This window comes from Grus americana, chromosome 1, assembly GCF_028858705.1.
Source record: "Grus americana isolate bGruAme1 chromosome 1, bGruAme1.mat, whole genome shotgun sequence".
In the NCBI taxonomy this organism is placed as follows: Eukaryota; Metazoa; Chordata; class Aves; order Gruiformes; family Gruidae; genus Grus; species Grus americana.
This window is the reverse complement of record NC_072852.1, coordinates 216,985,368-217,003,427: the sequence shown is the minus strand read 5'-3', so window position 1 is coordinate 217,003,427 and position 18,060 is coordinate 216,985,368. Positions and strand designations below refer to the sequence as shown.

Here is an 18,060-nt window from a genome sequence, read left to right as displayed (position 1 = left end):
TGATCAAGGCTTTAAATAGCTGCTGCTTCTTGATATCCAGAACTTTATTAAACTCTGCACTTAATGAGATTTCGCAACGTGGAAGTTTTAGGTGGCAGGAAGCCATCTGCTCAGATCAGCTTTACGTCGCCCCTATAGAGCCCTTACACCATCACCTTCTCTCTCTCCCTTCATTTCTTGTTCTCTTCCCCACGTCCCATTCCCACCTGCAAGAAGCCACCAAAAATCCTGCAGAGCACGTGCACTTCATTGCACCCAGGAATTTTGCTACTGCAGCTGCAAGAATTGCGTTTAACAAGGAAAACACGCAGAACTGTTTCTAAACTGACAACACCAGGGCCATCATTGTGTTTTGTTTTCTTTTCCCTTTCCTCCTGCCCTGATTGAATTACTCCACCATTAATCTGAGTGACCCACTGCAAATCCCCGCTATTCCCAGAAAACAAGCAGCAACAGGGAAGAATTTGACAGAGTCCTTGTTGACATTTCTAAACACTCCTGTAATCCCACACAATATCCAGTCAAATAAAGCAGGTCACCTGCTATGATTTCTTGCTTGCTTTCTATTAATAGACTTTTTCTTTTGTCCTCAATTAAGGACAGAGGTGCCTAAGCAGGAGGAAGGTTTATGCACCAGGAAAATAAAAATAATTCTACCCCACCTTTTTCTTTTGGTGTCCATCAGAATCCAAGCTTTACCATAACTCCAGTTGTTTTTTTCTATGCTTTCCTCTGCCTTCTCTGCTATTTGCCATGCCACCAGCAGATCCCAGGAACATCACCATGACCTTCTGCAAACATTCCGATGCGGATCAGTGCTGGAGGGGAGGGATGGGGATGTCCCCAGGGACATGGTACAGGTGCTGTAGGGATGGGGGAGGTCTCCAGGGGTGAGGACAAGGAGCTGAGATCTTGATGCAATGGGAAAAGGAGCAAAAGTGCTGCTGTTGGGGTGGAAAACAATAGCGCGTGAGGGAGAGGATTTGGGGAGATGTCGGGTGGTTGGATGTGGTGATATTGTGGGGATGTAGGAAATGGGAAGGGAGCAGGATGCAAGGTCCAGTCCATGGCGTGGAGAAGGATGGCAAGTGTTCATACAGACGAGAGGTGTTGGGTCTGTAGGAGTGTCACCATCCCTGAAGGTATTTAAAAGATGTGTAGATGTGGTGCCTAAGGATGTGGTTTAGTGGTGGGCTTAGCAGTGCTAGGTTAATGGTTGGACTTGATGACCTTAAAGGTCTTTTCCAACCAAAACAATTGTATAATTCTATGACATGACTTTGCTGTGACCTAGTGGAGGAGTCACATTAGAAGGTGTGCTCCCCAGTTGTCCATAGAGGCCTCAGCCTTCCCCTTTGGGGACCTGACGCAGTGATGCCTCCAATGACAAAGATGCACCTACTTGGGAGGTGGGATGGTCCATCACCTTCCTGACCAGTGATGCCATCCTGGAAGAGAGAAAAGGCAGAAAATGAGTTGTCAGGGAAAAAAAATCCCACGGAGAAATGGGGAGGAGGATGCTGGAGCTGTCTGAAGGCTGATGGTGCAGTTCAAGACCCGAACGCAAAGGAAGACCGCAGTGCTGGAGAAGAGGGGTCAGAGGAGTGCGTTGGCTATATATAATTGGCTTCCTTTGAGGTCAGCTTTATCTCACAGACTGGAACATGTCCTCGATCCCCCAGGGACCTATATAACCCAGGAAAGGTCAGTGCCTGGGCTATTCAGGGGGCTCAGTGTGATGAGAGGTCTCATCTTCTCGAAAGGCCAGAGCTGGCTCTGAGCAAAACGCCGTAAGAAGAGAAGCTTTTGTGCTATTTCAGCCTTGCGCAGAGCTGTCTGGAGGATTAAAACTCCTTCGATGCAACACAAGGCATCCTTGAGAAAAGAGGAGTGCCTGGATCAGCCAGTCAAACCAAACTACGTTGGGTTTGGACTCTGCAGCTCAGGACTGGCTCAGTTGGAGGCAAAAATGCTAGGACTGGGGGACATCCAAGCTGTTGCCCCCAAACAAGGATTTTTTAAAGTTAAAACGCCACAGCATGTTTCCTTCCAGCATGTCCATTCCCTATTTCTGTGACTGGCTTTGATTTAAGAAACAAGCCCAAGGAGAAGTGATAAATTCATTGCCTCTCTGGCAGAAATTTCAAATTTCAGCTTTTTTAGGACTTCTGTGGAAATTCCAAATTAGAAAACACAGTAAAAAATAAAAGTTCAGTGATTCTGTATTCCTCTCCTGCCTGTCTCTTCCTCTGACCGCTTCCCTGATGATCTCTCCAGTATTTCTGTTGTGAGAGGCTCTAATCTGGATTTGCCTTACTTAGCAGGTTCAGATCATGAGGCTCAGAAGAAAACCTCTGACAACTGATGAATACAAAATACGGACTAATTCCCCAAGAGGGGGAAAGCCAAGCAAAATGCTTTTTTTGCCCTTCTGTAGCTGTAGTCCTGCAAAATTATTTTACTGCCCTGGGAACGGGGTTAAACGGTTGCTTGCTGTTGCGGCAAATAACTAGAAAAATGTGTGGTTTTCTGCTCAGGGAAAGATTTCCTGCTTTTAATTCAATAAAGACCCAAAATGTGGTATGTTAAACATCCCACCCTCACCCAACAGAGCCTTTTCCTTTTCAAGAAAGGAAATAAAATTGCAAATGCATCTGAAACCCATCACTTTGCTTTCAAAATCATTTAAAACATTCAAAAAACCAACTAAACCCACAGGTATCCCTAGGAATATGGACACTTTTTTTGGTAATCTTTCAGTTCTGTCTGATTTGAACCCAGTGAGCTGCTTTTCCACATCTCCCATCACCTGAGCTCACCTCTGGACACAGCCTTTCTGGGAGGGACCGTCTGATACAGGATTTTGGCAGACCGCCTTATGCAGGTAATAAAAAATGACCAGCGGAGAAATAAGCTGCAATGACCAATGTGCTGCACGAGGCAGGAGAGTTTATGTTGGATTTTAAGAAATACTGGATATATAATATTTTTCAGGCTTGTGCTTACTCTTAATTCTGCCCATGTCCCATCCCCAGCGCACTCAGAGATGCTAAGCCGTTAACTCTGTGCTAGCAATGTGCTAAGCCACCACATCTCTGGGGCGTGGGGGGGTCTCATGTGCTTCAGACAGCATAAAACCTTCAAAATGCAGTGTGCGCTTATCAGGAAGGGAAAGTTCTGTAAAAAAAAAAAAAAAGTTCAGGTAGTCATAGACGAGCATTTTGGATGTTGGGGTACAAAATAATACCTGCGAGCTAAGTGGATTAATGTTTTATTAGATCACATCAGGTCAAGAAAAAAGCAGCCCAAACATGTTTTCAATGAGCAACTCAAGGTGCGCTGAAAATTACATATAGAAAACACTACGGAAATTATTTGAAATCACTTGGATTTATGAAATGCTTGCGGAAAATGCATGTGCAGAAAAGCACGCATGCACAGAAAATCATGCATACATAGAAAATTGTGCATGCACAGGAAAAAACATATGCACAGGAAAAAAAATCCACAGAAAAGAATGCATGCTTAATTCTTGAGGAAGACAGTTTTCTGGGTTACTGACCTGTTCTGATCACCTGAAACTGAAAGGCAACAAACACAAGCAAGCAGTGCTTTTATCTTCACCACCGTCAGCAAGGACAGAACTTGGTCTCTTATTGCAAACAAATGATTCATGGCCAAGGGTATGTGTGGATGCCGGAGGAATTCACCTCCACATCACGGAGTACTTTGAACTGGGAGAACAGCACTGCATTGCCAAGAGCACGTAAACACCGCGATAGGATTCTTCCATGAAGGGGATGCCGTAAGGTCAGGATTTTCAGCGGTGTTTACAAAGTGCTTAGCTTCTACCTTCTGAAAAGGAGATCCTTTAAGCTGTCACACAGTGGGATCTCCTAGCAAGGCTAAAAGCACCTCATTTTTCTCATCAGCAACCCAAAATCTTGACTTGGGAGACTTGGTATCACTATGTGCTCACTTGCTGGAGTCAGAGCGTGTCCTTCAGATGAGGGAATGAGGTGGGTTACAGGTTTTTCCATGCTGCATTTTATATCAGTCCCATGACATTACCTACAAATCCCATGGTGTGCCTTGCTTCCAAGAACTGCCAAGCACTTTACATGTAAATACGATCCATAATCCCCGGGGAGGTGGAGCAGGAGCTCCTTCAGCCCCTCTGTTGATGCTGGACTGCTGTCAACCTGAGACCATGAGTGTCACAGGGCCAGAGAGAACGAAGCAGCGTGACCCTGTGGCCCAAATCCCTGGTGCATCTAGACCCAACTGCTCTGCTGCAGGTCGCAGGAAGTCTGTGGTAAAGCTGAGACCTGAATCCCCCCTCCTGTGTCCTGGGGTCTTAACCACGGCGCTGCCTTTCTCCTTATAGTTAAGCCCCAAAGACAAGATTGGGGGCAGATACCTGACCCATTTCAACCACCTTTTGCAACCACCATTGCGTCCTTTTAAACATCATCTGCTTGATGCTGCTCCTGCCCAACTGCTGTTTTAAGGTCTCATCCTGGTGGCAGCCGGACAGCCTGGCTCCCATCATTGCCAAACGATTTGCAGGATGCAGGGGTACCCAAACTGCAAAGCCCTGACAAATAAACGAGAGGGGTGGGATTAACACTTTTCCAGGTCCTCTGGGTCTCTGGATCTTATCCTCTTACAGGGAGAAACCATGTGAGAGACAGAAGTTTTGTCTTCCAGCCACTCAAGTAAGTGATGGTGTGTCCCAGCAACAGTCACACCAGCATCTCCAGCTCCTCAAGCTATTAATTACCCATGGCCAATACCAGGAACATCTTGAGTGTTTGTCTGTGGAAGTGATGAGTAACCCCTAATGACAGCAGGAGCTGATCGAATCAGAGGAGCCATCCCACCACCTGTACCGGCCTTTAAGATTGACGTGCACAACACTCACTTTCGCTCTATCTTCAAATCATCATTGTATCAGCAAGAAGGGGCCTCTGTAGGAACACAGCCAAACATGGATTATTTTATATGTGAACCCAGGCATATATGTAAGTCCTATAAAAAGTTCCTGGGTGTAAAGCTGGTTAGAACAGAATCAGCAAATCCCCTTCTCCCATGGGAGCAGCGCTGTCCTCTGAGAACATCTTTGCTCCTCACATGGGGACAGCTTTTCTGGCCAAGTTGCACTAGACCACTTTGAGGACATGCCCACAGAGGCAGGGTTGGAGGCAGGGAATCTGTAGAGCACTTTGTCCCAGCCTGGTGGGTAACAAGTGCAGTCTGATGTTCTCCCTGGGTCACTTTGGTGCTTCAGGGCGTGGTGTCCTCTCCTGGCTCATTTTTCTGCCTTGTTTTGTCACTGCTGTTGGTTTGCTCCTGGTTTAGAATCCCATTTCCAGTCTCAGCTTGAGTCCTGCTTCAGATCTTGGCTATGGGGCTCTAACCATTGAGGCAGGTGGCCATCCAGCCCCAAGACATTAAGAAATCACCTCTTCAGAGCAAAATGAGCTTCTTACATAAAAGCACAATAGAGCGGTGTCTGCACTCAGGGCTTGTTCAGCCCTGGAAATTTTGGGTTAACTCACCACATCTCCTCTACAGACAAATCCAGAGGATGCTCCTGGCATAGGCCTTGAAGCAATTAGCCATTGCACTACAAATCCTCCAAGCACAGAGACCATCCCACTAGAAAACAGAGGGGCTGCACATTATATATTACTGACTAAATGTGAGTCACTGTGACTCCAAAGTAGCCAGGATGGAGGATAATTTATGGTAATTTGGTGAATAATGAGGCTTCTGTACTTGTGGTAGGCTATGCCCTGAGATGGAAAGCACTCATAGCTGGAGCAGCCTGTGCTTCAGCTGTTTTCCAGTTTCCCAGCCCTGGAAGAGAGCTTGAGAGAACGGGATGGAAATCAGAGCAACCTAAGGGCTGCTCCAAGTGATGCTTGGGATGGATAGTTGGAGTGAGTCCAGAGGAGGTCACGGAGATGATCAAAGGGCTGGAGCACCTCTGCTATGGAGACAGGCTGAGAGAGTTGGGCTTGTTCAGCCTGGAGAAGAGAAGGCTGCGGGGAGACCTTAGAGCCCCTTCCAGTCCCCAAAGGGGCTCCAGGAAAGCTGGAGAGGGGCTGGTGACAAGGGCAGGGAGTGACAGGCCAAGGGGAATGGCCTGAAGCTGCAGGAGGGGAGATGGAGATGAGATGTGAGGCAGAAATTCTTCCCTGTGAGGGTGCTGAGGCCCTGGCACAGGTTGCCCCGAGAAGCTGTGGCTGCCCCTGGCTCCCTGGCAGTGTTGAAGGCCAGGTTGGATGGGGCTTTGGGCAAGCTGGGCTAGTGGAGGGTGTCCCTGCCCATGGCAGGGGGGTGGACCTAGATGGGCTTTATGGTGTCTTCCAACCCAAACCCTTCTGTGATTATATAATTCTATGATTTGGCTCACAAACACGTATGAAAGAAAGAAGCAGAAAAGTACCCTGTGCGCTCTCATGATCCTTTCCTGATCACTTCCCAAATATGCCATCTGCACTTCATGTTGCAGTTCTTTTCAGTGATCTGCCGCATGAGAAATTTCTTGGCCGAAAATGAACCAGTGTTTTGGGGATTCCCAAGAACAGACCAACAGCTTTGGAGTATAAAAGGGAAGAGGGGAAATACTCCTCTCACAGGCCAACCTCCAACAGCTCTTTTCTGTTGGAAGCACTTTCAGACTCATGGCAGTCCTGATAACCCCATGTTCTCCAACTCCAGAGGTCGATATGATCATCAAAATATAGATAAATGCACACACATATATATATGCACACACAAGCGCCCATACTAATATAGATGATTATGGAGGTTTTGCTGAATCCAGCTGAACAAATTAACAGGGTATAGTCTGCAGAAGCGTGGATTGAGAAGAGACATAATAGAAGACAGATACAGAGAAGGGAATAACCTTGTCTTCATGCACATACTGGATGGGAGAAAAAGCAATGGGCCTAATTTCAGCCGGGAAGATTTGGGTTAGGAATAGATTGGCTGGAGAGGTTGTGGCATCTTCATCATAGAGAGTCTTTAAGAGCACGTTAACACCATGTCTGCCTGGTGACAAATGACATGGATGGACTTGATCCTCCCTTGAGATAAGGGGCATGGCCCTACTGACCTCTTAATATCCTTTCCCATCCCTATTTCTCGATGATTGCAGTGCTGGGAACGGTAATATCATCTGCATTCTCACCTCCCCTGCTCTAAGAGGATTTCCCCCAGGATGTGACTTAGCTAATAGGCTTCGGCAGATCTTTCGTGAGGCCAGCTTTAGCATGACCTGCTAGGAAGTGATCAATACCTCTTCCTTCTTACTGACACCAGTGTCCAATGGTTTTTCCCCTTTACTGGGTTTTGTTACCTCTACTGCTCTGCACTGGTCAATACAAAAGAAAGTGAGGCAGTAGGAGGCCTCTTTACCAAAACAAAGCTTTCAATGAAGATTAAAAGTTTATTTCTGGACTGAGGTCCAGAATCCAGGCCCTCAGTGTGGGAGGTGAAGGCAGGTGGCTTTGAGGACTTACTGCTGTCTTCATTTCTCCAGCTCTTGCACTAGGTTTTGGCTCTGTCTTCAGGCTTTAAAACTTACGTCCTTGACTCCAGTTCTCTGAATACTACAGAGAAAGTGTCTGGGGGTCCAGATCTTTTTTTCTCATTGATGAGCTGTGGGTAGGCCACATTGACTCAAATGCTACTTCTCCAGCACATGCAGAGCATTTCCAGCTTCAACTCTGCCCTCACAAATCTCCTCCCAACCACAGGTTAAGAAGATAGAATAGTTTTATTGCTTCTAGAGCAAAGGTCCATCTACTTCAGTAGCATTTCTCCATTGGTGACCAACAGCAGATGCCTGGGAAGAGCAGGATGATCACAATGTGAAGATCCTCCATAACACTTCCCCAGCTCCCAGCATTTTGCAGTCTGGGTCTTCCTGAGCAGGTGACATCTTTGTATTTAACAGTAAATCCCATGAATGTTTTTGCCCAGTTCCCTTAGAAGAATTTTTCAAAACTTGCATCTTCACAGGTGATTTTATTTCCAAAGTTAGAAACTTTCACGCCTCTGGACTTTAAAGTAGTTTCACCACATGGGAAAGAGAACTTGGAGTCCATGTGGGTAGTCCTCTGAAAAGGTTGGCTCTTTGCTTAGCACTAGCTAAAAAAAGCAAATAGGATGATAAGAATTATTAGGAAAGGAATAAAGAATGAAAAAGAAAGCATCTCTGTACCACTGAGTAAACTCATGATGTGAGTTAATATTCAAGCAGTGAGTGAAGTTCTGGTCTGAGAAGGACAAAAAAGGATAATCAGAGCTAGAAACCTCTTCCGTACAAGTAGGCACACAGTAGGAGTCCTTAACCTGGGAAAGAGATGACGGACGGGATGGCAGTAACAGTCTGTGAAACTGTGAATGGAGATGAGAAGGTGACAAAGGAATTGTTCCTTAGAGCCCAGAAAATGAGGAACATCCACAGCAATCTTTATGCAGAGAGTTTTGGAGCAAACAGAAAGTTTTGCTTAGTTTTCCCTTCCAGAACCCGCTGTCAGCAGAAGCTAGGGTGGCCAAAAGCATGCAGGTTCAAAAAGAATGAGAAAAATTTGTGGAAAATAAGTCCACTGGACTCCTAAATGCAGCACCTGAAATCCCATTTCCTGCTCCCATGCTGGCAGAGAAAATTACAGCAACGCCAGTCTTCCCCTGTTTTGTAATTACCCACTGTTGGCCATAAGTAGAGATAGGTCATGGGTTGATGGACCATCAGGCTAACCCAAAACCTACATAAACTCCCATGTCCTTCAAAACACTGAAGCAAATACACCAGATTCCATCACCACTTGGCTGCTTGGGCCATGCAGGAATATGTGAACATAGAAACATCCTTACTTTTGTAGGTTTTATAAAAAATAGCTTAAATGCCTTCCAAAGAGTAGTATGAGAAATTAAACAGAGATGGTCTAGCATCAAAACAATCCTTTAGAATTTGAGTGCAGTATGTGGAACCCCTGCACAACTGTATCAGTTTAAATTTTCAGTTTTGAGTCATAGAATCCCAGAATCCCAGACTGGTTTGTGTTGGAAGGGACCTCAAAGCCCATCTAGGTCCAACCCCCTGCCATGGGCAGGGACACCCTCCACTAGACCAGGTTGCCCAAAGCCCCATCCAACCTGGCCTTCAACACTGCCAGGGAGCCAGGGGCAGCCACAGCTTCTCGGGGCAACCTGGGCCAGGGCCTCAGCACCCTCACAGGGAAGGATTTCTGCCTCACATCTCATCTCCATCTCCCCTCCTGCAGCTTCAGGCCATTCCCCTTGGCCTGTCACTCCCTGCCCTTGGCACCAGCCCCTCTCCAGCTTTTCTTTTTTTTCATCTATCCTCTTTCTTATCCATGCAAGAGCAAACAGCTTCTTCATATATACAGGACCTCAGATGGGTAGCCTGAAATCCTACCCAAATAATGAGTAGTACAGGAGAAGTAGCCAAGTAAAATTTTAAATCCCCATATCAGAGCAAAGAGATATATATATAAATCAGGGAGATATATATATAGATATATATATAGCAAATATCTGGGAAATATCAGGAAATCCATAGGCTTTATGATCTTCTCTGTCTCACAGGCCTTCATCTCTCACTCAGTTGCCCCTGTATTTAAACTCATAATGTGTATTTGTACTTGAAGACTTTCCAGAAAGGTTTGGGAATCCCGGGAGAGAGCTACTGCCTGTGGGAACTGGACCAGATGGTTCATCCTATGGCTGGATACTCATCTAGCTGTCTGCTGGGGTGCAGTGGGAAGCAGTGGAAAGCCCTCAGTTGGGCTGAGGAACATGGCCTTTTGGGGTTACCATGAAGAAGAGCATTTTCTGACTGTGAGGGAGAAGGAAGCCATGGCCAGGGCGGAGAGGGAAAGATCTGGTGGTGGAGAAGGAAACGTTTTCAGCAGAAAAGTCCTTTCTACTGACTCCTGAAGGGACTAAATCCAGACTGAGATATACAAGTGGCCACACTCTTCCTTTTTTTATTGCTGTGCCACCTCTCCTGCTGCTGCTCCAGCCATAAAGTTTGGCAAGGGAGAACCAGCAGCACATCCTGGCAGCATCAGTGTCGTGTGCTGGGGCAGCAATGACCTCTGTGCTGCACACATGCTCTCAGCTAGACGTGAAATCCATCCCGTCTCAGTTCTTGGCTGAAGGATGTGGACATCCCGGACACAGTGAGGTCTGATACAACAGGATTGCAAGTGTTTCTACAAGGGTACAGATGCCAACTAGACGGGCGGGTTAAGAAACAATGAGAGGGGAAATAGGGACCACCAGAGATGGCCACCAAAGGAGGAGACGAGGCCGCAGGGACTGCTGAGCTATGGGGCTAACACGGAGAGGAGTCTTGCTTTACCTGTGTTATTTACGCTTTCTGAGGAAGGGAACAAGTTTTGCACTAAATATCTGTCAAATCTGGCCATCACTTCTTCTCATTTTTGAGTAAGAATGTAGCAATTCTGCTTACTTGCTTTAAAATAATCAGTAATTTCAACTTGTTTGGCCTGTTTCTTCCTAGATTGATATCCTTCCTTTTCCTTCTCTCTCGATATCTATACGTATTCATAGAAACCCTTCTTAGACACTCCAGCACCATGGGATGAGATGAAGAGCCATTTAGAGGCTCTGTAGAGAGTAAAGACAACCTAAGGTGACCAGATCAGGTTTTGTCCTTCAGCTTTTAGGTGCCACCAACAAGCACCACCCTTATACTGCATTTCCTGGCCTGATCCTGCAGCTCTGGGGTGCACAGATAGCATTTGCAGAGACAGTCTTGCTGCAGTCAATGTGAGCCCCTGGGTGAGTAAAGGGTTGCAAGGTTGGGTCTGTCTGGTGCCTATTGCCCACGTGCATCTGTGGAACGACTCCGCTGGGACCTGCGTGAGTTGTGAAACAAGGCTGGTAACTTTTCCCTGCAGACTTTGTTAATTCTGAGTTGGTTTATATTTGGCTCTGATGCAACCCCCTAAATTTAACATCTTGGGGAACTGAGGCACCTCTAGTGCATTGAGCCATCACACGTCATCTCTCCATAGAGCCCTGAAATTGCAGAATTATCAAAAATGTGGCAGAAATGATGTGCTTTTCATAGCACATGAAGTGTAAGCTATTCTAACACCGTGGGAAGGCTCAGGTTATTGCTCAGATTGGCTGAGCCAGGAGCAATTGAAACCACAACCTTCTGCAGGACATCCACAATCCCTTTCCGCTGTACAATTGCAGAGTGCACCAGGGACGGTTTGTTAGCTGACTTCCTGAAGGAAGAAGATGGATTTCTGTTCCAAGATCCTTCTTCATTCATCAGGGAGAGGCATTTTCAACCATGCATGGATTCTGGAGATATGCTTTGAAATTCAAGAGCCAATATAAAATCTCCAAGCACACATGAAAGCCAAAGTCCTGGAGACAAATACATTTCAGCAGCAGAGCCCTGTCAAGCAGGGTCTTCTGCTGTCTTAGTAGCAAGTGCCAAAGAAGAAACTCCAGTAGCAGAAATGTCAGGTCTTTGTTCTAGTGGTTTTATGTTTTTCTCTTTGCAGCTGCATTTCCAATTTTGTAACTGAGAACTTAACTCTTTTCCTTGTTAAAATAACCCTCACCTATAATCAGTGCTTACTGTTAATTCATGTAAAACTGGTGGCCGGTGAAGCACACTTGCTCTAAAAGAGCAAACTGAAACATTGGTAACAACCCCTGAAATTTCCCTTCAGCTATTTCTGTAGGGTAAAGAAGCCAAAACTTCAGCTTTTGATAGACAGAAGCACTTCAGGGCAAGAACATTTGTGCCTTCTTGCGGACCACCAACAGTGATGCTCCCCTGCGTTCACAGGAGAGAGCTCTGGGACAGGGTGAAAGGGCGCAAAACTATTTTTACAAGGCATAATTAGCAAGCACGGGTTTGATTGCAGCTTTTCTCAAAGGTGAGTGCTTCTAAATCAGTATTTTCAGCAGATCTGAGGCGTCTGTTGGATGTCCTGGTAAATTTAAGATCGTTATTACTAATTTGTGTTGCAGGAGCTTCTCACCCATGGTCCAAAGAGTATCACGGTAAATTTTGAGTCAGCATCACAATCCTACCTTAAAGCTGGTCATAGAAGTTGTAGTCAGACTTAGCCAAGTGGGAAAACCTGTGAAAATACAGAAAAAAAAAAAAAAAGGCAAAATCTCTGGTAGGAATGGTGAAATTTGCTATAGCAAAGGAAAGCAAAGCCCTGATGCTCTCATGGTGATGCTCCCACCCTGAGACGGACCTCCAACCTCCATCCTTGGAAAGGAGACTCGCTTGGTCTGAGACCCTCCTGAGTCCCTTTGGTTGGCTCCCAACACCTCATCAGAAGAAACCATTTGGTCCAAGACCTCAGGACCTTAGACCAAGGATGGGCTGGGGCAGATCAAGCTGGAGGAAATTCCAGCTGCAACATTTTGGGTCCGGGATCCTTGCACTCTCATGCCCATACCTTTGCTCTTTTCCTGTGAGAGCCGCATGGTTGGCGTCATCCACGTGCAGTCCTCATCTCCTCTCCTCCCGCTGAGACAAATCCCTGGATGTGGATATGTACATGGTCTTAACATCAAGGCAACGCCTGTTGCCTCCAAACTGACATCTCCCAGTTTGCAATCCTGCGGAGCCGTTTCCTACATCTTAGAAAGACCACAAGCATCCTCCCAGTTTCTAAGAAGCATCAGCTTTTCTTCAGCTAAGGGAAGAGACAAGCAGCAGATAACATGGAGCACGGACCCACCAACTGGAGCAAGATAGTTTTGAAGGAAACAACTCAAAAACTCTTCTCCTAGAGCAGAGGTGCCCAGAACATGTTATGGCTAAGCCTGGAGAAACCTAAATACCCATACAGCAGTGGTTAACTTACCTCTCCGCCTTGTAGAAAGGTGGTCCCTTCTCACCAGGCTACTGTGCAAGGATGGCGTGCATCATCTTCTCTGCTCCCCTAGTAGAAGTCATCCCGTGCTCTGTGAGGGGCTGAAACTCCAAGGGAGGATTGCAGGAGTCTGGGGGAAAGGGAGGATTTCCTCAGCCTCTGCTTTTCTCTGCATGAAGCACATGGGTGCTGCTGCTCTAATGTCCCCAGAAGGCTCGGGAAGATTTGCTACGGTTGGTAAAATCCTTTGAAGATAGAAAGAACCAGAAATGGGCAAATCCCATGGGACAACTCTTGGTTATGACCATGCAAATTGAGGGAGGTTGGTAGGGTCAATTTCTCATTTTTCATCCATTTTTCCTCATTGTTTTGGGACCGATGGATCCTGCACAGGATTTGGGGCCAGGGCTGTCCTGTCCAGGCTGGTGGAGACCCCTCAAGAGGTCGGGCTGGCTGGAAGGTCAGGGAGGGACAGACGGCCTAGGCTAATAGCATTACAGCCTTCCTCGCTGGCCCGGGACGAGCCCGGGGGATGGAGGGTGTAAGAGGCTTTCAGCAGGGATTCGCCTGGTGTGAGAGCTGGGATCAAGGCAGGGAGGCGAGGAGGAGCACTTGCCTTGGTTTCATCACAAGTGCATGGTCTGGGTTTGGATGGTCACCTCTCCAGGCTTCGTGCCTCAGTTTCCCCACCTGTGGTTGAAGGCTGGTGCTGTCCCAGGGCTGTCTGGTTGCAAACACAGAGGTTTGAGGAGCCTTTAGGAAAATGCAGTCTTCTTCACGGAGGAGAGCTGAGAATGCTCTTTTTTTTTTTTTTTTGAGAAGTATAACATGAGATTAACTTGATGCTGCTTAAAAGAATGTGGAAGTCTCCCACCTTTCAATAAGGGGAAACTTTTTCCTTATAATATTTAACCAATTTCCCACATATTTCCTCACATCCTTCTTAACGAAGGAAGCAAACCTAATTGAGAAAAACACTAAAGTCCCCTTTTTCTTTTTTTTTTTTTAATGCCAATTCTTGTTTTGCAAAAACATTGCAATTGGATAAAAAGTAGAGCTAGTTAAGTCTATTACTAATTCTCCAGTGCTCATTCAGCACAGGGACCAAAGTTCTTTAGCCGTACAGTTAATTTTTAGGTACTCTAATTTTAGACCGTAGCTAGGCAGCTATACCCTGACTTGCTGCCAACAGCCAAAATCTGGCTTTGCTCAGTGACTTGCATAAATCTTCCTATCTGTCTGGTGGGGAAAAGTGAGGGTGAGGCTTTTTTCTTTAAAAAAAAAAAAAAATTATTTATATGTTTTATTTTGTTTTTAATGCCTTCCAGCACAAAGCTCGCTGTGAAGTCTCTTTTGCAGTTTTGGCCTGAACTTTGCTTCCACTTGTGAAAAAAGCGGTGTAAGTGCAGCTTAAAAGGACAAGAAATGGCTACATTTCAAAACCTCTGTGATGTTAAATAACTTTTAACTCCATGAACAGAAATGCAAGTGCTATGAAAATAGCTGATTCCAGCTTTGGGCTCCAAAGCAGTTGTACCATTAACCAGTGAGTTGCAGAGGACGTACTCTTTGCCCTAATACTATCAAAAATAGTGGCTGTGTCTACACCGAACGTGAGGTGGGGGTTTGCAGCATTGGTGCTTCTACCCCAGACTGCACCTAATATATGGTGGGCCATCAGAAAGGATGCGGGACCAGCCTCCTACAGACGGACAGAAGAACTGGTGGGATGCCCGTTGGGGTTTGACCTTCTGTTCTTCCCTTCCCTGCACCGATGGGCTGCTCTTCAAATTTGTTTTTAACGCAATCTGGATGAATACAAGTTTTGTCACGCTGGCTGAATGCTTGTTCTTTCTTTGTTTCTTTCCTGGGGATGTTCAGATGAAAAAGTCCCAGGGATGTGTTGATGCACGCCCAAGGTGCCCATACTATATGCAGAAATCCCTCTGGAGGAAAGGCTTTGCAACATCCCCTTCCTAAGCAAATTCTTTGAAGGACAAACCCGATAAATACCTGTGAGATAACAGCTCAGCGTGACACCAGAGTCTGGGGAGGGTGTCAAGCACGACTTGGCTGAAAATCAAGCCATGTGGTAGGGGCTAGGAGACATCTTTGGCCACATGAGGTGGATCCAGCTCCAGAGGCAAAGGCCAACCAGTGCAACGAGCATAGTTGTGCTCAGACATCTGCAGGTATCTCAGTGCGGGCTCTGCTGAGCTTTCCCAAGGAGGGAGGTGTTGCTCCTGCCCACTTAGTTCTTTCTGGCTCGGGACATGGTGGTGGATGTCTTTGCAGCCTGGCAAAATATGAGTTGGCATCACTGGACTGTGCAAATAGCCTTGCCTGGAGTGACTTTATGCATCTGTAACATATAGTCCTGTTATGCTCCAGTTAGGAAGCATATGATCCATGGGTGTCATTTGTGCAACGAGGGATGGGCCATGAAAAGTTTATTGATGGGTTCAGAGATACCCTGGTTGATAGTTATTCTGCAGGTCTGAAATGTGGCTGGTTGCTGCCCACACAGAAGATACTTCTCAGGGGATTGAGCATTGGAAAGGACCCATCTGGGCTCCTGAAATAAACCACCTAACTCAAGACCATGGACAGAAAACAGAGTCCAGGCACTGCTGTGCCCCTGGGGTGACAAAACATTTCCCACACACACATATTAACAAACAGGACCGGCAGATCCCACCAGAAGCCACAGCCAGGAAGCAGGAGAGACCAAGGGGTGCTTTGAAGCTGATCAATTCAAGACTAAGAGGTGAAGGACTAAGCGTGAAAATCCTACAACTACCTAAATCTGCAATGCTTCTTCAGAGGGATATGACAGCTCAGTTCCCCAGCAAGCTTGTGCCTCAGTTTCTCTCTCCATACTCAGGGTTTACACAGCTTTTGGGTTTATTTGAAGGTCTGTAGAGAAGGAGGTGATGTGTGGGGATGTGGGAACACATCTCTTCTCCCTTAGCTCAAAATTCAGATCCATCCCTCGGGTGATGTATGAGCCAACAGCGCACTTCCATAAATATTACCTGGACTGCAACCTGTTCCCATCGAGGCAGAAAAAACGATGGCAGATGAACCCTCCTGTGACTTTCTGCTACCTCTGTGCTATGCTAAAATGCTAAAAATACCCCGGGGGAGGTGATGGATGGATCTTCGTCAAGGCGGGTGCAGATGACCAAGCAATGTTTCGCCAGCATCGCCGCTTGCGAGTGCCTCCCAAGTGGCACCTTGAGGGTCAGATTACATTTTGGGCTCATACGAGCAGTTCCTGGGCTCCCATGGCTGAATTAACTGGCAAAGGAAGAGGACGCAAGGCTTTAGAAGCAGAGCAGGGAGCACCGTAGGCAATATGCAACGCAAAGTAAGCACGACCAAAGTCACATTTACGGCAGGTAAAAAAATAACCGCTGCAAGAGTGAGAAAGGGTCTTGTCGTTGTTTTGACCACTTGGCAATTTGACAAAGCAAATCTTGCTGGCTGGCTGACTCGGGTTCAAACTCCCCATTAAATCCCAGCTCTTATCGTCTGGTTTGTCATTTACATCACTGATGATAAGACCTCCATCGCTCCCAGCGCGGGGATGGTTACAGCTCAGAGGAAGATGCAGGGACGAAAGCAGAAGGGATCTAGAAGTTCCCATGATCTGGTGGGAGCTCTTTGGTGGGACACAATTTGGCTGCACAAAGTCCTCCTGCTCAACGCAAGGCTTTCCCTTTCCATGAGGACGCTTCTCATGCACCACAAGTGGTCTGCAATGAGAGCAGACCTTATTTCCAACCTGAATTCATCACACTGCAGACATCAGAAGAAATACACAGTGAGCTGGACCTGATCATGGTACCCAAGCTATGGTCTTTACCACAGAGATGAACCCATCATGTTCTTAGTAGTGGGCTCAGGAGGAGAATTTGGGGAGAAAAGGCCCTTTTCAGATGCTGTGGTTGCAGTCTGTGAAGACAGAGATGGCTGGATCAATGGACAACCCCGGCACCTGTAAACCCTCTGTGTTTAAGGCTTGCATCAGCCCCCAAAACAAAAATCTACTGAAAATAATACTGCCTGGAAAAAGAAAATTTAAAAATACATAAACAGAGGGTTAACTACAGGCAGGGGAATGACTCTGTGTTTTTAAGTCAGAGAAGGAGAATTACAAAGACAGATAAGCTCACCTTGAGTGCATGTGTCCCGACATGCCAAATACAAGCAATTTCATACATGCATCCAAACACCTGGCCCCTGGGTGAAGACACTAAACACTGATGCTTTGAAAATAGGGCATTTTCTGCTGCTAAATAACTAAAATAGAAGCAAAGCTACAGAGCTGTACACCGACGGTTGACTCAAAGTGCTGCAAACCCGCCCCACGCCCTATGAACGGTTCTCAAGTCCTTGAGTAGAAGTGGGAAGAGTAAAAATAAATGTGTCCTCAAAAGCTTTACTCGATAGGCATCACCTTAAAAATTCAGTATGTGCATTAAAAGAAAGTGACTGGGTAAGGGTGCGTTTCTGCTTTGCTGCGAGATTCGGTTACTGCTAAAAAAAACAGAAATAAAGGAGTATAAAACTATTGTGAATTGTTCTTGGCTGCGGAGAGCTGGAAGACTGGCTCCTGCCCACGTTACTCTGTCCACAAGCCATGTTTTTCAAGCTCAGGTGAAGTAATAGTAGGGCATTTGAAAGGATGTTATTGTTCAAGAGTAATCGTGCCAGACATGCAGGTTAATAATAGACAGGGTCGTATATCTCCTGCACCAACGTAAGTGCTGAGCAAAACAAACCACGCGCATTTCCAAAAACACCTATCGAACTACCACCACGGTGCGTGTCTTCTCGGTGGGAAAATATATCCTCGCAGGGAACAGAGCCAAGAGATTTCTAATCTATTATTTGGGACTTTTTTCTGATTTTCAGCGAGCTGAGTGGGAGAGGAAAAAAAAAAAGGAGGGGAAAAAAAAAAAAAGGAAAAGTTGCAGGGTGAGTACTGGTAAAACATGTGAGGGGGGAGCTGGGTGGCAGCCAGTTCCCTGCCACTGATAAGTCGCGTGAAGGCAGAGGCTGTCCCGGCGCTCAGCCGTGTCGTCACGGATCTGGGCTCAACTTTTCCTTCCTCCCAAGAAACGCG

The 18,060-nt window shown here is 46.4% G+C and overlaps 1 long non-coding RNA gene across 1 annotated transcript; it reads right to left on the bottom strand.

The window, feature by feature from the left end:
• Positions 1-1,321: 1,321 nt before the first annotated feature.
• On the bottom strand, positions 1,322-13,037 carry LOC129201796 (uncharacterized). The gene is made up of 4 exons (XR_008575493.1): positions 12,921-13,037; positions 12,510-12,593; positions 12,130-12,179; positions 1,322-1,448 (listed from the first exon to the last, which is right to left on the bottom strand). It is a non-coding gene; the product is annotated as an uncharacterized LOC129201796 (long non-coding RNA).
• Between the last annotated feature and the right edge of the window lie 5,023 nt (positions 13,038-18,060).